Raw genomic sequence first — 21,086 nt, 5'->3', positions numbered from 1 at the left:
TGTGCGTGTGTGACAAGAGATCGATGGTTGATTGTTTGTTAGTTTACAAGTGCTACTCTTTCTTTATAGCTATTTTCTTGTTCAATATTTAAGACCACAAAAAGAAGCACAATTCGGCACAATAGAAAGGAGACAGCGACAAGACGTTTTGTCAACATTGATGCACACATAATCTCACTTTCGTCTATCTATCTGTTCCCCATCCATCATTTGCTTAAGGTGGTGGTTGAAAATGGCACTACAGTGTAGGTGTATTAGTAAATTATTTGCATTTCCATTCCATCCTTTCCTTCTACAAAAAGAGAGAGTGAGAGACAAAAATAAAAGCCACATTCGTCCTCCTTTTTGTTAGTAAACCAAAATGTTAGGGAAATCAAACTGTAGCAAGTAACCACCAGAATCAGTATTTTCAGTAGTAAAAATGCGTTTAGATCCGGATCATCCTAGCATCTGTTATCTCTTTTCTTTTCTTTATCTCTTTCCTAGTGCAAATTGTATTGTTTGTTATTTGCAGTAGTGTTAGCGATTGTACAGAGCGATAGGAAAAACTACAATTCAATGACACGTGTGCGTATTTATTACTTATTACAGTAGCAGTTATAGGAAGGATTTTACGTACATAAGCAAATGGAGAAAAAGGACCGTTAAAATTGTAAAAAAAACCTAGAAACAGACACACGTTCGCACACCTCTCTTTCTGTGCATTGGAGATGAGAGGTTTATAAGAACCCCCTAGCCAGATTTACTATATTGTACAATAGATTGTTTTGTGGATTAGTTTAATATTTAGTTGTTGCTTTCGCCGGGCCCTCAAAAAGCATGGCTGAAAGAATTTAGTCTAAATTGAATATCAAACACAGTAAAGAAGTCGTAGAAAAAAGTGAGTGTAAGCTTAAAGAACTGAATAGAAAAAGCAGAATGTTCGCTCATACACAAAACACGGATTTTGAATAGCATTGGTATTCAAAAAAAAAAAAAAACTGCATTAAAGGGCGGTTGAAAACGTGTTACTGAACAAACTCCAGTGTGAAATGGAGATAATCTTAAACTAATCATCAAAATACTATTCTGAATGATTTACACTAATAGAGAGAATGGGTGAAACGTTTGGCTGGCTGGCCGCGAAGGGGGGTGTAGGAGAAGAGAAGCCTTGTAAAGTCACTTAGTGCAACGTGGATGTGGTAAGAAGCTATTAAAGCTACACTGAAACAAGCCACACTAAATAAGAGAAAAACACAAAAAACATGATGGTCTAAACACGAGTCTGAATCAAACTTTAACAGTAGTGCTGTGCGTTGAATGTTTTTTTTCAGTTTGGGATAGAAATATGGAAGAAAGAAAGGCAAGCAAAACGGTGTACGGAAAAAAGCCACGGTATGGACGGTCTAAATTATGTTATTAAAGTGTAGATAGTTTTCGTTGGTGGCTTTAAAAATTGTACAGTATATGTGACGGGTGGACACAAAAACACAGGACTCTATATACGACGAGGAAAGCAATCAAATTTTAAGCTGAGCATAATTACGAGTTTAACAGGTTTATTCTATAGGATGAGGTTAGTAAATATATTTTAGTCCACAAGCAACAAGGCAGTAGTAACAGTAGCAGTAGCTCAGACTAGAATATTGTCAATAATATACTATTTTTATTATTGTGTATCCTTAATAATATTATTGGCATCAAGATTACAATACCGGTTAAATTGGATTCTGCGCTGACAGAAACACAAATAAAACATTGAAACACACACACACACACCGATACGGTTCAAAGTTAAAACCGTTGACTGGGGTTTGCTGGTGGTTCGCGCTGGGATTTGTTCGAAACAAACTGAGAAAAGATTGAGCAGTAATTAGCATTTCCCGGATACTTGGTTCTGCTGAATCGGGGGCACATTTCTCGGTAAACTGTACAGTGCTTTTGGGTGGTGTAAGGTCGCGGGAGGATTAAGTTTGGATTTTCTTTTTGTGCATCGAACCAAACAGGCCACTTTTCCCGGCTAACCATTATCGTAGCTAGGTAAGTTTCGTAGAAAATTAAGCTTTGCTGCTTCGGGGCTTTACGCGCGTTCGTTGGCACACAGTAAGGCACTCTCGTTTTTACGCTTTTATTATTTCTAAGTAAGTTAATGCAAACAAAACGATGTACGCAGCGAAGAAACGTAGTTTTGAACCCTGTTTCGCGCTAACCGCAACAATCTTTTCGCAAGGCACGCTTTCTGAGCATTTTAGCGCTTCTACCGCAGAACCTTTTTGTGGCAATGAATTGTGCTGTATTTTTTTTTCAATAACTTTTGCACTCCTTTTGTCCTCCCTTCCTTCTTCGATCTATATCGATCGCAACGCTTCAAACCTTAATATGAATGCTTATATTAATTTACTCAGTCATCATTCGGATGGAACAAGAAGGAATTCGCTGCTACTCTTCCTGGTAGAGCGAACTGGCTTTGTGTGGTAATGGAATGAATTGCAAGAAGGGATCGATCTGGCAATGGCAATGATACATTTGACCATTTACGAATATTATTATCTCGTAAAAGCTAACCGGCTCGCAAAACTGATGATGTAAAAGGTTCCACGGAACAGCTCAAAGTGGTTAATGAAATTGCTGTGGCGAAATTATCCTTATCATCAAGATAGGAAACAGTATGATTACTGATAACGGAGAGAATAATTTAGTCTCTAGGAATGAAATACAATCTGCCGTACTAGAGGCTGGAGAAGAATTAAATCATATTCTAATTGGAATGTTAAATAACTCAAATAAAGCAACGCTTAAGCTGTTGTGTGCAAAAAGCCTACATTTAGGCGCGTAACAATAAAACGCATCATGCACGTGAATGTGCCGAACGTTCTTTTCAGTAAATTTGAATATTTGATCGTTTTCTTCACAAGATTTGTTCGATAAGGATAAGCAATGAATTGAAGTGCCTCTGTAAAGCAAATATCCACGATAATGAGCAACGCTAGCCACGCTAGCAACGTATGACACATGACTGCTTCTGCTTCCACGGCTAGTTTCCGGTTACAAGAGACACGCGAATCATCAACGTTGGACGTCATGCCCTCCTAGAGCTCAGACAAATGTAGATGATGGATTGTTTTGAGTACGTCAAGTCAAAAATAGGGTCTCCTTGCCGCTGTTGTCATTAGCAGTATGAATCACTTCCGCACGCACAACAAAACTACGCAAGCATGCGTGCGCTATTCAGAAGAGTCTTTTCTTATTTGATGTTTTTAAAACTTGGTAGAAGAAATTGAAGGCGAAACTTGTCAAAGGATTGTTGAGAACTTACATTTTTTTATTGCAATGAAAAAACAGATGACATAACTTTGCTACAGTACACCTGTAGGAGTGATGTTCCGGTAGATCGCTTTCCTTAATTTGCCTTAAAGCAGATGGAAATTTGCGATGGAACCGTGGATCGAGCAGAGACCGTCGAGCAATGGAAGATGTTTATTATTTATAAACATAAGCGAGTGGATGGTCCCTCCTTCGTGTACTACTTGTGTCGCTTGAAATAAACGATGGTACAAATTTATCGACATCCAGATGGGAATCGACAAACTCTAAAACCCTAAAACAAAACAACCTTAATCATGTTTCTTTTTCACACTCGTTAAATCAACGGTGTCTGCAACGAGGTATTAAATTATTTATTCATAAAACACCTTCTAAATTGATTGATGGTGACAAGGTGTTACTTTCTACAAAACTGGAAGAAAGGAGCCATCAAGAAGATCGATTACCAACCGCCATTTCCTTGGGGCGTTGAATACTTTGTAGTCCGTAGTGCGCGTGCCATTTGTAACAAAACATTCCACCCAACATTCTCAATCCCTGGGTTCAATTAATTCAATGCGATGTTTTTTTTCGTTTGCTTTCACACAAAACCACTGCGGACTGCCGTAGCCAATTTATGCATCAACAGGTGTGTTTGCGTGCGCCCTGACACATCGTTCGGCGTGTCAGTGTCTATGCGTTGATATTTGTTGAAATTATGCCATCCATTCGCTCCTCGATGGGGTTTGTGCTGTGTGGTTTCCAACCGCATCGGACCGCATTGATGATTTATGTTGTGTTGCAGGGAATGAAGGAGCAAAAAAAGACAAGCCGAAATTCTAAGTAAGCCGCAGGTCGAATCGCTCTGGCGTGCATAATTGTCACAGCTGGATGGAAGAGGAGTTGGACTTGTTGGCTTGGAACAGGTGCAGGCCCTGTTGATGTTAGGTTGATTGGAGAGTTTAATTGATTTTCATTGATTATTTGCTTTTAACCAATTTGGTAATAGCATTGGCTTGAACTAATGATTTTTAATAAAATGTCTATACCATTTAAGGAATCATAAATTGTTTGCATCTTTTAGAAATAAATAATAAATATGATTAGTTGACAAAAAAATTTTTTAGGCATTCAAGAAATCCTAAAGATCTATTTTTTGGGAGGATTAAAATTTAATGAACCAGCGCTTACTTTCTCATTAACCCCTTACGACAGCCACGCGCTGGAAGAGTGAGCATGTTATTCGATCCAACAGTGCTTCAATGCCAGCAGCTTCAACTGCACATTGCATCTTGCCCTTCTACTCTCCAGCCACTTTTCCCGGTACAGCACACCGACACTTGACAGATGGCACTCGACTGACATTAATTAAGCTACTAGAGGCAGCAGTTGCATGCCACAAGCTCTCCACCACCGACAAGACGCATCACTCGCATGCGGCTACACCAATATCGACCGTATCAGTGTGCCGATTTGGCGCCAGGTGTGTTTCGCAGAACGTGTGGAACGATTTTCCACGACACGGAAGGAAATGTCAATTTCCACTTGTACAGCAGATCTGCCGTACCGCAGCAAAGGTGGGGTTGATTTGCCGGTACCGGTGGACGTTGAGTAATGGTTTCTAATTGAGCATCGAGAATTTGACGGATGGCACGTTCGTGGTGCGAACCGTCGGCGGTCGTCGCCGTGGTGTGCTTTTAATTGCCTCACGGCGGTCGCTGATTTGATGCAACATTGAGCAGCAGAGTAAATGTGCTAGTAAATGTTGCAAATTAATGCGAAAAAGGGAGGTTTAATTTTAGACAACATTTTATAAAAAAAAAAAATCCACCACGTGGCCACGAAACCGACCAGGCGTCTCCATGACCATAAGTATTTTTATACTAACAAATTGATATGACCAGGCGCCTCCATTCGTGTTTTAATATCAACAATTTTTTTTTTCTCTGGCTACACGTTTCGTTCTTTGGCTTCTTAAGCATCCCTTCTTTTGCCCTCTTTCCCCCTTTAACAACTCTTAAAATTATTGTTCTATACTCTAGAATCCCGCGAGAGACAGATACAACACATGCAAACATACGTACACCCTACGACAGCGTATGCTGGGCCTGGGAAATGTTATTGTTAGATTTACTGCGAGGTATTGTTAGGAAATTTGTTCTTCAGGCCTCAGACAGCCGCAGGCGGGATGTGTCGTATGTCGACGGTGGGATCAGCCGGCATCATTATTGAGGCGACCGTCTTGCTTCACGATCTTTCTATCTTACTCTTGCTTGTTGCATTTCCATTACGGTTTGCCAGTGGCTCCCTTTAACTGATAAATCTACTCGGTTTGGCGCACAGATTATTGTCCAAGTCGGTCGCTTCCTTTCGCTCTCGCCGTCCACCTTCGCACGGGCCGTTCTCTTTCGCTCCAATCGGGGAGCATATTTAGGGTGACCGGTCGGCTTAGCTAACGCTAAGGGAGCATGTTGATCCGTCTACTAACCGAACGGCAGTAGGTTGGGTTCGGCTCAATCAGACAGATGGCTTCTGTACTAAGCTAATCTACAACTATATCAATGTTTGAATTTTTGTCATACCCTTAATCAAAAGAGAATTCGATTTCCTTGACAAGGGTAATTTGTGTAGAAAAGAAACAAAAATCTAGAATCATTGTGTAATTAAATGTAATAGTGAAGTGTGTTATTAAGATAGGAAAGGAAGTTACAATGTGCTGGCTACGTCTTCCAACATAGAGAAAAGTGCCTGCAGAACTTCATATTTAATAGGAAAACGAATAAGAAAATGTTTAAGTTGGCAGCTTCTAATTAATCACTTCTGCAGCAGAACGCTCCCTAAACAATGTTGTGCAGAAATCTCATGCACAGAACGCTACATTGCAAACTGTCATGCCATGTCATAACGTGTGCCTTCACCAACGGTTTTGGTCCGTTTGGGGCGTTTTGATGAGCGCATAAAATATAATGTGCGATGGCAAATTTTATGGCCCATTGTGAATTTTTGTTTTTATACTGTCGGCTCATAAATATATTGCGCTACTGGTGTGGCGTTTGCATGATTGTTGCTGTTGAGTTAGTAGAACGAGTTGTAAAAAAGTAGCTAGTCCGAGGGTGGTCTTGGATGATCATTTTATAGCAACTACTAAGAGAAATTGATGATTCATGATTCGATGGTGGGATAATTATGTGAAGAGATATTGGAGAGTTAAAATAAAGCTACCTTCTTAAAATTATCATCACAGGATGCTGTAAAAGAAATCCTCAAGCTAGCATTTTAATAGCATTAAACTACTCGAAAAAATCTCAATAAACTATTCCGCTGAACAAACAAACAAAAAGTGAAAGTCATCCACAGCACAAAAGCCATGCCAAGTGCAATATAGCTGTCACTATTGCACCTCCCATGCTTAATGACAGAACGACAAATATGCACGCCAACAAAAATTGCATAGGCCACACTCGGCCAACTCGGCATTGCAAAAAGAAAAGCCGGAAAAATACCACTCAACACTAGCTGTGAACATACTCACGAGCAAATATCTTCCACACACCGCCCTGCGATTTGTCAATTGTCCAAATTCCTGGCGTCGGGAAGAATCTAGCATGCAAAGGCGTTTTTTGCATATTGGTCCGATGCCAAGAACGCTTCCCACAGTTTTTCAGTCACCGACACTGCCTATTAGTGTAATGCGATGATGCTCTTGTTTTTGTATAAATTACATGCAAAATGTCTGTGAACAAACAAAAAACAGGTATCCCGCACATGTTGAAGGCAAGAACACGCGAGTGAAGAATCCGAAACAAAACGGTGATGTTTTTTTCTTTTTTGTTACGACTTTAGCGACTCATTTTCTTCTTTACTAATTCAACTATTCTGCTCCTCGTCTAGTTTGTTTTGCCTCGTGTAGCTAAATCTGTTTTTATCTGTTTTCTAACGCTTCACCACAGTCTTGGGTTGGCTGGTGATGCGTACGATGCAGCAGACGAAAGCATGGCGCCTGCAAAGCGGACCGTGCTGTTGACGAGCTACGCAAAAAGCAAAAAGGAAAGAAATCAAACCTGACGGCTGTTCGGTACGATTTATTAATGTTTTCCAAAACACAAACGACATAATCAAGCTCGGGAGGGACGGAGACTTCGTATGCGTGGTCCTGGGACATCTGCTGTGCGTTTAAATTGGTTCCTCTCTCTGTCAGGCTGCCCGTATCGGACTGGTGTGTCTTGCTGCGATTGCAGAGTACAGGCCAGCTAGTGGTAACACCATCGATCATCGTTTTTATGGATGACGGAAACATCGGAGAAGCGTGTTCTTGGTACAATGTTGCTACAATGCGGATGACACTGGCGGATGGTTGAGAGGGAGGGACCCGAAAGCCGTACAAAGTGTTACAACATTAAGGATTAGTTACAGATTTTGGGAGAAAAAAAGGTGGCATCACGGTTTATTGATTTGGAGGATTGGATTTTAAAGGCATTTTTTTTACAAAATAGTTGAAAACAATTTGTAGCGGATAATGGGATTGTTAATTAGAACATAACTTAGGTTAGTATGTCATACATCGTTTGCCTCCGCTTATTGATTGTTTTCAATTATTTACTGTATAATATTAGGTTTCGCAAAAAGTCACCTTTTAGTTTTTCGGTAACTGAGTGTTCTGACCAATATCTTAAAAAGTTTAAAAAAACTGTTTGACTACTCATTTAACTCATTTAATTTATACTCATTTAACTTTAAAAGCTCTAAAACTCTGACTCTTACTGTAAGCTGGAGCTGGAAGTCAACCAACAGAAGCAAAAAAGGAACACTAATGTGTAACTTAGAGAACCGACAAACATTAACGAAAGGAGAAGGTAAAATGTACCTAAACATAAATACATTAAGAAAAGAAAAATCATAGTAACAGTAAAGACTGAAATAAAACGAAAAAGAATATAAAAAAGAGATAAAAAATGACATGAAAATCAAAGTGTACCACTGCCGTCAAAACAACCAAATTGCTAACAATTACTATGAAAAATGGCGTTAAAAATCAAAACAATTAATAAGAGTAACGAAGTTAAGGAAAACATCAAATAGAAAACCAATTTTTAGGTAATTTTAGAAGATCAATCAGTTATTGAGTCATGATAGAAGAAAAAGAAATAATTGATTGGAAAATATTTTGCCACGTAAGTTTGGCAACACTGACTTAATAGTTCTGCGCCAACCTTGTCCCATTTCCATCGCTTCACTCAAAAGCCACACATCAAACAGAAAATGTCGACCATCTATTGACATGTTTTCATTTCCACTGTTTTTTCCCCCTGTGTCTCCTCTCCTCTGTCCACCCAAATCGGGTGTGACTTGACGAAGGGAAGCCCGTGCACATGTGAGAGAAATAGCCTGCGGCTTCTCCTAGGTATAGTGTATGCGATGTTAATTATCACACCTCGTCAGTCATCGGGTGGTGAGGGAAAACCATGCTCTCTACTAGGAAATGCCCGAAACGTCACCACACTCTGACAGACATCCGATAATGCACGGTCGGACCGATTGAGGGCCCTCTAAACCGAAAAGGTTAGATATTTATGTTTCTATCGCCAAACTAAGGCAAACGTTTTGCTTTTTAAAACTACTTCAGGAGGAAATTTAAACCACTCTGAGTGAGGTGGAAGATTTCTTGAAGCTGATGAGAAAATTGATCTTAAAATAAATCATCACACAGATCAAGTATCGAGTGTATCGAGTGCGGAAACAAAAATCCACCATCGCTGGGTCGGTAATGGAATTGAAGTTTTCCTTTTCCTCCTTGATCGTATCGTACGAGAGGCATTTTAATTCGAATCGTATTTTCCGAACTACTCGAACCAGCAGTTGAAGTCAGCGAAATTGCGTGCAAAGGAATTTCACTATCGCAAGCGTACCGCACCATACCGATCGTGTCACAGGGCGCGTGCCCTTACACATTCCGCGCGGTTTGCGTATTTGATGTGCTGGCCTACGCAAACAGTGTGCAGCTGGTGGCAAACGGTACCGACCGATCGTCTAAGCGACAGAAAACAGCTGAGCGATATTTTAGCCTCGGGGTTGCAAATTGCTGCATTTTCCCCGGCGGATGGTTTGTGTATTTTTTTCTTCCATTTCCGTTTTTCTACAAGATGTACGGTGTTTGTTAAACGGTATACAGGATACGGGGCCGAGGAAGGAAAAATGGAGGAACGTTTTACAGGCAAACACTGCGACAGACAGCGGAACATCTGTGTGCGTGCGCGGACCGGGCGACTAATTATGTGCTGAAAGATAAACAGCATTGACTTGTGGTGTGTAATTATACGTAAGACAAGGGATGAGAACAAAACTGATCATTCTCGCGACGCTTCAATTTTGGTGGAAGATAAATTAATTACACTAAACGACAAGGATGAGCGGTTTGTGTTTAGGAAAGAGTGGGTTTATTATGAATGGTTCGAATCGATTCTAATGAATCGTTTTTCTGAATTTTTTTATCTAGGATATTTGAGAATTTACCAGGTTTTAGAATAAATTTCGGTTTGTAAAAGCATTATTTTGAGTTAAAAACTTAGAGACTTTCGATCTACATAAGGCTTTCGAATCTAAAATTACAAGCTTCGTGTGGATGTGGAGCGTTTGGTCCTCCCCTATACATACAATGGTTTATTTACATTGGCTTGTCGTATTATCATTCACATTTGATCGTGTTTAACACACAAAAATGTGCTGGAAAAGTTGTTTTGATGGCAGCTTCTTCAAACCAAAGTTGGCTGCAAAATTAGTCGCATTGCAAATTGCTCCTCAGTGAATGTAAAATTCCATTATACTATTAGATGGTGGGACGACAGCGTCACCAGTTTTTACACGGCAGGACTGAGGTTTAAATCCCTTCCGGACCGTCTCCCTCCTTGGACCGTCTTTTTAGAGAGAATTCAAATTAATAGGAGATTATAGTAAGGGTAAAGAGATTGATACAAATCTACATCTACTGTCAAGTTTCTTCTTCAAGCCGACTTCCTCGAATCCAGAATTTATGGTCTATTTTCTCTATTAGAACTATCCATTATATGTTCTGTAGTTCTGTTGTAAAGATATACTAAGAGAACTTTGACAATTGTGGGAAGGTTCTCTAGCAACAATCAGACAGAGTCTATAGTCTATGAAATTTAATTTCTGTGAGCTAATACTGCAACATTTTTTCATCCGCGACTGTGCGTTACACCGCCCCAAACTCACACCGAACGAGGGGTCTGTTTGTCCGAATGCTTGGCTCAAAATATCGTCGGCATCCTCCCAACTCTAAACCGAACTAATCCCTGCCCGCTTAGTGAAGCTCACACATTCTCACGTTACGCTCTCGTACCACCGGTAAACTCAACCAGCGACATTTTCGTTTTCCCGTAACGGCCAATAACTGTTCTATAAATCTTCCGAAAAATGAGTTACTCCCAGCGAGTGCATTGCGGACGATGTGGAGACGAAATTCGTTAGAAACGTGGTGTATCGAGAGGAAGAAAAAAAGAAGAGCAGTCAAAAATGAAGACGTTTCTTGACGCTTTAAAGGATTTGTAAGACTGTTCGCGCCTGAAGAGTGAGTGGCAACAAAAGAGGAGACGAGATTTACATAAAAACATACATCACGTTAAACACGCCGTCCGAAATGTACGCACACGGTGTCGAACGTGTGTGTCGCTTCGTGCGCTTGCGTCAAAGCGTAAGCTGAAACTTTGAAGAATGAGCTGCAATCATCTTATCTTGACCTTATCAGAGTTGGACAACGTTGGCTCGAGAGAAGCACCTGGACACACCTGCACCTGAGGACGCTTGGACGCTATTGTCAATGTTTGAGCGTGTGAATAGGCAAAGAAATCAAAACAACATCAACATCGGTGTTGTGACGTACCCCTTGTACGTCATTCTCACCCTTTACTCACCCTCGCTTGCGAAGGTGTAAAGAGTTGGTTGATTTCTAAAAATATTCGTTAGGTATGTAGTGAGGCGGACTTTTTTTTGTTGTATTCTCTCAGTGAGTGTGTGTATTTTAAGTCACTTCTTCAATGGACATCATCGTCGCGGTTAAACATCGCTGGTGGAACACTACCTACGGTGGTTATTAGGGCGCAGAGTGCCCGGGAGCCGATTCGTAATCGTTGATCATCACAAATCAGCTTCAAATATTGCGATAGCCAAAATACGTTACTTTACACGGTAAAACTTAAATATTTTGCTATCGATTTTTGGGTCTGTCTTCAGCAGTAGAGAATTAAATTTCCTTGCTGAGGCGTTTCTTCTATGGACACGTCTAAGAGAATCGTTACTCTTTAAATTGATTGTATTTAAATTTACAACACAACAGATTTAGATTTTGTAAAGCGCATATTTACTGATTGTTTTATTTTGGTGAAAGGAAAAATTAATTCCAAGCAAATTCCTAAATGTTTTAAACCGAATTCGTCAGTAAATTCATCAAAGCTACGATTTTATGAATATTTAAATGTAACAAAACGTGTTTAAATTGCTTAATATAAGGCCAACCCATAAGCGTGCTTACCAGGTGCGCCATCTGCATATGAAATTTGGAACTAAGCTTCAGTATGAAAAGCTTATCATGAACAGCTTTCCTTACAGCAGCATTAGCTTTGGATAATTCAAATGTACAGTTGTAGAAAACCAGGGAACTGTTGTTGAGCTCGTCTATTTTACAGCGGAGATTATTTACATTTTGCCACGTATTTAACGCATTTAAATAGTTAAATAATACATATCTTTTTTATTTTAAAATATTAATTATACTTTTTCGGAGATGTATGCCAAAAATCAAAAACAAAAAACAGCTTGGAAACATAAGTTTGTTACTGTGTTTAGTTAATTTGTGATAAAAATTTAAATAAATAGAAATAGTGCGTCTCTATAAAGACTTCTTATTCTTCCTCTTGGCCTGCTCCGCATTGAGCAGGTCGCGTCGACAAGGCCAGGTTTCCAATAAGATTTCAGGAAACTCAGTCTAAGGCTGCATTCCTCTATCCATAGCTGCATCAGATCTCCGACAGGTTAGACTCCACTTGATCCAGCCAACGAGCTCCCTGTGCTCCTCTACGACTCGTGCCGAAAGGGTCGCTGACGAGCGCTTCTCCTTCGCCACACGTCATGCTCGCACACACCGCCAAAGATAGTCCTTGGCATCCGACGTTTGAGTGCATTGGCGAGTGGATTGGCGTCCTCCGTCAGCATAGTCCAGGACTAGTACCCTTAGAGGACTATCGGACGTATCAAGATGCGGTAAATCGTGCAGTTCGTGTGTTGTTGAAGTCTTATGGATCGCAGGAGTTTGTGGAGTGCGTAGCAGGCACGATTCTCCTGAACAATGCGCCTTCGGATTTCATAGGAGACTATTTAAATCAAATCATCTGCTCATATTTGGATGGCAGAGCTAAAAAAGTACGAAAAAGGGTAGATCCTTCGACGAGCATACAGATATTATTTTGTAGCAGGGTTCTAGGTTAATATTTGATTGCTATTTGTTTCGTATAATTTATTTTACACAAAGTATTATAAAAATGAAAAGATAACAATCTATTTTCTCATGCCTGGTTAGTAGTACGGCATTGAATCTGTTTTCCCAAGTACATTCCATCAATTGCAACTAATTAGTCACCTCCTAATCGTCTTGCTCTACACGCACCACGCACACACATGGCATGAAGAAAATCCCAACGCATGAAACATTCTCAATTAACGAACATATTTTACCGCCCGTGCTAACGAAGTTACCCAGCGTTTTCCGCTTCCGGTAGGAGTTTTCTAATTTTCTTCTAACTCAACCCACCTGCTCCGGTTGGGATCGACCAAAAATCAAGTACCTAAAATTTCAACCCCTTTTGCGAATGGGTGGCCTGGTGTGAAAAACAAACGAAAACAAATTGAATGCCCTAAATGGCGTTTCCTTCATTTTCGATTGTACGTTGCAGGCAGGGGGGGTGTTCCAAGGGTGAGCAAAGTTTTGTGATTTCAAACCGTGACACAGCAGGAAGATTGTTTGTGTTTTTTTTAGAAAAATTTTAAGCGGAGTTACACATTATTAGAAAATATAAAACGATTAGCGAAAGAAGAAGAATTATTGAAAACAAATGGCAACAAAAATATATTGGAACCCCGCGAGATATGGGTGACAACCATAGGCATGAAACCGGAAACGGAACAATTTTCCACAGTCAATTTGCAAACGCGGGTGCGTACGCGTCAATTAGATTTCCGTCTCCGGCCCTGTTCCTCCCGCTCTTTCGTTGTAAAGAAATTTAAAAATATATTGCCTGCAGGCAGACAGGCACCCTCGACAATGAGGGGCGTTTGTAGTGCGTCAGAAATTTTCGGTCAGTTTTTCCACCTGTTGCACTGTGCAGCCAGATCGGCGGCATTCGGTTGGATTACCACCGAAGCAGGAGGATAACAATCGTTTGCTCGAATGTATTGTTCGGGTCGAAAGCAGAAGTGTCCCGAACACAGCCGACGCTCGGTTTTACTCGGCTAGGAAGTAGTAGGAAAATTCCCTCATTGTTCTGCGAAGTGATTTCAATGCAATGAATGGGAAGGATTTCCACATTTGCACAACGCTTTGTGATGGGAATTTTAATGAGCAGTGTCGGTTGTGGTTGTGTGGTAAAAATCTAAGAAAAGATGAAACCCGAAAACTGCTTTCCAAAAGCACAGAGAACGATTTTCATGAAATTAATTTTCAGCTCAGGAAAGCGACTCTGAATGGAAAGAGCTAAGATTTGTTCCCGTTTTTTTTTGCGGTGCAGTAATCCATCTTTTGTTAGTCTCGTTTCTACCGCAGAATGATCGCCACTGTATGACGACCTTCATTAACACGTGTTCTTATTTGTTCTGTAGAGTGAGGTGAAGGGGGAATCGAGTGGATTAGGGTGTCAAGAGAGGGTGGGAACAAGGAAACTGTTTTTCTTTCACGACAGGTGGAAATAAACGGGCGGGAAGCTTCTTAAGCTGTGGCACCGTAATCCGCTTGTATGTTTATGGCACCCTTTTGTGGGGATGAGTGTTACAGTGAGCTGTAGTGGTAGTGATTTAGTGAACTGTTGTAGTGTTTTATGATGTTTACAGTGCTTTCTATAACTGTAAGAATATAAGTATATTTTATTTTAAGTATGCATGTGAGCGATCTATGTTCAAAAATTGTGTTAAACGTGTAGTTGCTGTGAAATGCCGAATAAAACAAATAAGAATCTATTATTTTTCGGAAGCAAAATACTGCAATTGTTGCCACCAAATATAAGTAAAACAAACCAATACAAAAATTTGAAAAAATTTTTCTTAAATTGCTTAAACCACGGAAGAAAATTTAATTTTTTTCTTGCGATTAAATATTTGTTTTGGTTTCAAAATAAGGGAAACTTACAATTATGTTTCGCACTGTATTTTTGATACTTTTCTGGCGTATGAATATTATTTGTTTCAAATGACTTTTTGCAACAATTTGTTTGCATTCTTCAATCTTACAAAATTTCTTAAATATTTAATATACATGAGTATCATATTATCATATCCCACCTTCAATGACCCCAAAGAATTTTCTTCAGATTTGTAATCTACCTCGTAATCCGTCTCTTTACAACTACGGTAGGGTTTCTTGTGCGTCAATGCGACAGCAGTTAAGCACCACACCTCATTCATATTGTAGCGATTCATGCCATTCAAAACCAACAGAAGCTAACGACATTCATTCATACAAAAGGCCAGTTTTCCTTTCCCAAAACGATTTGCTTCCGTTACGTGGGATTGTCCAGCACTTTTGCAGTGGGATGGGAAAATGGGAATATTTGTCGCATACAGCAAATATCCTGCTGCGAAAGAGGGTGAACTGCACAAACATCTTGCTTTTCCGAAGGAAGCGGGTCCCTGTTGTAGGTCGAGAAAATGTAAAGGGAGGAATATTATTAATATTTATTGTGTGGAAAATGATGTTCTGCCGCACGATCGGATGCCCTTTCGCACTGGACAAATATGTAATGCTTTTTTTATTATTAGAATGTGAGCCAGTGTTCATCATGCAAGCGACACACATAATTATGCACGGAGCAATGTACGAAGCATAATCTTTTTGGCATTTCCTGTCTCGTTCGAGTGGTGTTCGAAACACACACACACACACACGACCCGAAAAAAAAATCCATCATGTGCCACATGTGTCCGCCGGTGAGAAGGACCATAAGTGTCCAAAAATAAACTCCAAATCTGCGGCAAAAGTATGATTCGCCTGCGGGCCTGAAAACACACATCATGTCAGAACACTCCCATTAAATGAGTGAAATAGCTTTCCACCGATGATCGCACATGAGTAGTGCTTCGGTGATCCGATCTGAGCGAATTCTAAATATAACGATCATAACGGCCCATGCATTGCATTGAAAGGATGAAGAATCCAGTGGAAGAGTTAAAGCCGCCAGCCAGCCAGCCGGTGTCGGTGTATGAATGGGGTTCAAGTTATGAAGTGGGAACGTTTTAGTGTTCCTGTGAAAATCTGCGTGCCCATACATCACCATCGCCACCGTGTCCATGAAGCAATATTTTCTAAGAAGAATACAAAATTTAGAATTCGCATTTCGGATGCTAGAAGAATACAAGCAAGCCAAGATGCCTGAAACCTCATGCAGGAGGAGCAGAACTGAATTATTACTCTTGCGCAAAGGAACACTTCCTGTGCGAGACTGGTGTCTCTTCTTCGGCTCATTATGGGATCATTGTTTCTTGCACCCTCGTTTCGAATGACGGCTCATTAATTCACATGCGTTAACATAAGGGAAGGCCTCCCAAAGATGCTTCATAATTTCATTCATTTGTATTTTCTGTCATGTTGAGCTGGGGGAAGAATTGTTGTAGCATTTAAGGAGCTTGAAGTGGATGATCCTTGGAGGTTTTGGAGTCAAATTTTTTTGTTTTAGTACAGAAATTTATTTTATATCTTGGACTACTTTACTTCAAATTTTGCTCCCAAAAAAAAGGGGGAAAAATCCGCACGTTTCGCTGGCCTTATCATATTACTATCAATTTTGTAGCAATTAATTTATTGTTCGACGGAATCAAACTTGATTGGAGTTAAATCTCTCAACTACATCATACTTAACCTGCATTTTCCATCGCTTAATGGGGGGCGATTTATTTTAAGCAGCTTGGCACATTTTTTGGCCAAAAAAACAACACAACACAATTTGCAAAACCGCCCAAAATCTGTCCTTTGGCACTCATCGGCCGTAAAGCCGCTGGCACAGCGATCTGCTCACCCATTAATCCTTCAAAGGGAATGCCATTTGGCCACAATAATAAACAATTCACGTGCGGTTCGGTTCGAGGGTGTATATTTGTACCCCTCACCTCCCAAATACGTACGTTGCAAAGGGGTTGGATGGTTTCGCTTATCGAATGTTTTCCATCGTGTTGATGTGCCGAAGATACGAGACATTATTACCGACGGTCTGATGAGGTTGCGATGGCCGGGTGAGCGCAATTTTCTCTTAATAAATAAGCAATTACTTAATTTTGTACATTATAAAAACTTGCGAGAAGTGATCTGTTTAATGCTCATTAGAATACGAAATGAAGCTATCGTTTTTGACGAGCCGCGAGCTGAAAGCGTGGTAGAAATGGCGGAAGCAAAGTGAATCACTGAAAACAGCATCATTATGCGATTATTATTTTTGATCTTTTTGGGAGGTTTTTTTCTTGCTGGCATCACCGAGTCCAAACACACCCCTTCGTAATTTTGTTCTTGATCCTTGCTCTCATTTTGAGCAAATAAATAAACATAACCATTTGCACGAAGAGGTACGATAGCCAGAGAGAAAAGCCGGAGTCTCCAACGCGAAATCTCAACGTCCATTCATTCATTTGTCCTTCTATTCAGAAGTTTTACCGTTTCCAGCAGGGGTGAGGAGGGCTGAAAAAGAAGACAAAGGGAGGTGATGCGGGAAAAGTTTTCCTCTCGAATGGTACTGTGGCACCGAGTTGGGTGGACCACGGTAACAAGGGTGTCCGAATTGAAAAACAGAAGCCGGACAATTGCACCTTACAAAAACACTACGAATGAGGGGGAAGTGAGATAGCTGAGGCGTGGAGGATGGAGCCGTCGAAGCGGAAGGAAACTTTTATGTCAATGAAAAGGAACATATTTGCTTTGATGATGTTTGAAATTGGTCGCTATTTTGTTTTGAAAGCGAGATGATAATATGCCGCACTATCCTCCTAGCGGGATGTTTAATGAAGGAAAACATTCAAAATATAACTAATTTTATAAAATTATTGTATGAATATTTGGAGCATTAAAAAAGGGTAGATAATTATTGAAAACCTTCTGCAGTCTTTTTGGGTTGTTTAGGCTTTTAAAGGCTTATAAGTTGCATTGAGGGCAACTTATAAGCCTGTAAAAGCCTAAAATTGAGGGCGGCCCGGTGGTGTAGGCGACAGCGGCGCCGGTCTTTAAACGGCAGAACCGGAGTTCAAATCCCATCCGGACCGTCTCCCCGTAGTGAGGACTGACTAACCAACTGCGTGGTATCGGCAGTCTAGTAAGCCATTTCGATGGCCGGGCCATGATCTTAGAGGTTGTTAAGCCAAGGAGAAGAAGAAGAAGTTGCACTGAAGATCGTATAACCATTAAGCAGCTTCCACTGCACTGACACGTATTACGTAGTCAGAAAACATAGTTTCAAGCAAATCTCAGACAAAATTTGCGTCTATTCTGATATTTTATGGGTGTGTCTTTCCTTAATATTTTCTTTATAATTTCATAGATCTCTTCAAAACTTCAACAACAAGCAAAACAATACTCTAGGCCGTTATTCTTTTCAAATACCTACAAAAATTCGTTACAACTTCTCCGAGCTAAAAAATATTCTTCACACAATAGGACCAAGGTTCAATTCCCAACCAGAGGACTGACTATCCTCGCTACGTAGTATTAATAAGTCAAGCAATACGTCCAGGCCGTCCCTAAAAGAAAAAAAAAATCAAGATGAAATAATTGCCTTTTTGCACTTTATCACTTTATTTGCAAGCCTTCAAATGTCATCCTGTGTGCCTTAAAAAGCTTTGAAGTTCTCTATAATTCTTATTTTTCTAAGAAGACTGCAGCTGCAATTATTAAGCAACGAATGAGTATATATAATGCTTGTTATTCAAGATTTTTCTGTTCCAAATCAAGGACAGTAACTCAACTGCTCGACTGACTATTGTATCTAGCGAAGAGGACACTGATACGGAACTCACCCACCCACCCATCCCAAAAAGGGCAAAGTTCGCGTTCGTTAATCAGGTCAGAAAATCGCTTGCCCTCCCTTTTCCCTGGCTGGCCATTCCTTTTTACTTTCCAAAAGATCTTTATCCGTACATCCAAGCGGATGGTGCGTGTTGAGCTGTAGCAGTTACACATTATTATCGGTTGCTGCTAAAATCGGGCCAGGGAAAAAAAGGGCGAAAAGAGAATTGATTATTACGGCATGATGTATGTTTTGGCGGTGCACCTACCCCAAATGTTCGGGCTTGAATAGAACTCAAATTACAGCGAATAATGTCACCGTTGATGACGTCAAATTAGAGCATATTATTAGTTAATAGACCGAGCCGAATTTGGTACGCACTGCGCCTGTTCTTATGAGTCCTTCCCATCCATCCACTCTCTTCAAAGTCCATTGGATGGATGGTTGAAGGTTTGGGGACTTGCAACGTTATACCTCAGCTCGTACCTTTTGATATTTTTGCTTTCCCTTCAGACAGTAATTAAAACAAAACTCCCGGAAAGCATTAAAAATGTACCATAAAGAGCACAAATAGGGTAACCCAAATGGAACGATTTTTGGGTGATTCTAAAGGAAAGCAGCCGAAAGGAATCGTTTAACTGCCGGAGATTCTTATCACATTTGAAGAAAAAAAAGTATGTTAAGTGTTTTGATGTATGAAAATTCAATCTGCTGAAACGAGCAGAGACCTCACTTGAACTCATCAGAAGAACACGAAAAGCATTAAAAATGGGAAATAAAACTGATTGTTGCTTTGTTTTAATTTCGTTTCACCCAGCATCACGTACGATCAAGCCACATTCTTTGGTGGTTCTTAACGAATCACCTCACCCTCATAAGGGGCTTTTGAAGCTTTAGCAAACAGCGATGCTTTTAATGAAATCGAGAACATCAACTGTACGGACATACATACATAATGAAATGATACCTTCGGGTGCTGATATATAAAAACAAAAGCCATTCAGGACCGTCCAGACGCTGACGGCGTTAAAAAGTGTGGAAATGGGTGAAAAAAATAAAAGCTTTAATCACTAGCAGTAAGCGGGAAGGTACAAAAACAAACAAACATTGGAAAGGTTTAAGCCAAGTTTAAGTCTCAGATATTTTTTTGGCGAGGAGCTTAATGAAGGTGATTCAAAAATGGAAGGAGATAAACGAGATGAGTGACCGGTATCTTCTCTATGAATGGATAAGGTGTTGGAAGATAAATTTTGTCCCAGTAGTTGAAGGGTTTCTTTCTGTTATTGTTAAGCCTGGATTGAGGTATTGACCGGTATCTTCTCTATGAATGGATAAGGTGTTGGAAGATAAATTTTGTCCCAGTAATTGAAGGGTTTCTTTCTGTTATTGTTAAGCCTGGATTGAGGTATTTACGATAATTCGCTAACAAATTTTGCGAGCCGTAATAACGATACAATAAGCAATTGAAGCTCTCCATACTCTCCCACGAACTTCTCAATTCAAAATCACATTCATTTGCGTCTCCCATAATTCCATTCCACCCTCATGCCTTATCGACAGGCGGTCCTGCAGTGCAGGGAACCTGTTAAAGGAATCGCCTTCGTTTCGAAATCGCACCATCGTTTACGAATGGTCGCCTGGTGGCTTAGCTTTCAGCACATCTTGCGAGGCTTTAAAAGGCTGTACGATGCTAACTAGAGACTAACAGTGTTGCTTCATTCCTAACCCGTCCAAGGGTCTTTCGCGATCTTACGGAACAGCCACGCTTCGATCGCAATCCTGCGATACGATCGCTGCGGAGAGACGCAAACAAATAAAAGTTTAAGATGAAACAATAAAAAATGGTAAAAAATTACTCGCCATTACCACTGCCTTTGGTGGGTCGTCTTTCGGTCCGATTGAGAAAGACAGAGAGAGAGAGAGAGAGAGAGAGAGAGAGAGAGAGAGAGAGAGCGCGAGAATGGACGTATTTGGAGCGTAGCCCCCGTGGTAATTGGGGACTGGTTTGCAGGGACGTTTGGCTACTCGGCGCTTAATGGAATAATTACAATTTATTAACTCATTATTAATGGTTGGTTCACAAAACATGCAAAGTAGCTGCAGAGTTAGCTTAGGAGGTTGAGAAAAATTCGAACTTTAAGGAAACGCTTCTTCTGTAAATGGGAACAGCCTGAGTTATGGACCTGCCGGTAATGAACAACCGGTACACATAAACGAGCAATTGTTACGATGGAGCGACCCCATTAGGCCCTTTCCTTTTACAGCTAAATGCAGGAAATTCCAGTCTAGTCTAGCGGGATTTACTCCCAAGTCACCGGATGCCTTAGATGAGAGCGGCTAGCGCTGTGCGCAAGTACTGGTGATTCGTTATAGCAAGCATCGCTTCATCTAGAGGTTGAAGAACTGTGGTTGCAACCCGATGCAGGTTGTAGTTTCCAACCCAAGGAAACAGGTTGCCTTCGTGACTAGCAGGCACAGCTGCACATTCGTAAGATGTCCCCCTGCGAGAGGCCTTGGGATGTCCGGTTGGGATTACTAATCTTT

General features: G+C 40.5%; 3 protein-coding genes across 5 annotated transcripts in view; 2 read left to right on the top strand and 1 right to left on the bottom strand.

Annotated features, from left to right (window-relative positions):
- LOC126568633 (coiled-coil-helix-coiled-coil-helix domain-containing protein 7) overlaps window positions 1-21,086 on the top strand; it is a 492,112-nt gene that overhangs the window by 114,661 nt on the left and 356,365 nt on the right. The gene's annotated exons all lie outside the window — the stretch shown is intronic.
- The window catches only part of LOC126568053 (cyclic AMP response element-binding protein A), a 394,830-nt gene that overhangs the window by 138,985 nt on the left and 234,759 nt on the right, over window positions 1-21,086 (bottom strand). The gene's annotated exons all lie outside the window — the stretch shown is intronic.
- Window positions 1-21,086, top strand: part of LOC126568629 (protein anon-73B1) — a 793,767-nt gene that overhangs the window by 747,294 nt on the left and 25,387 nt on the right. The gene's annotated exons all lie outside the window — the stretch shown is intronic.

This window comes from Anopheles maculipalpis, chromosome 2RL (assembly GCF_943734695.1).
Source record: "Anopheles maculipalpis chromosome 2RL, idAnoMacuDA_375_x, whole genome shotgun sequence".
Taxonomy (NCBI): domain Eukaryota; kingdom Metazoa; phylum Arthropoda; class Insecta; order Diptera; family Culicidae; genus Anopheles; species Anopheles maculipalpis.
Note: the sequence above shows the minus strand (reverse complement) of the source record. Positions and strands in the feature narration are given on the sequence as shown.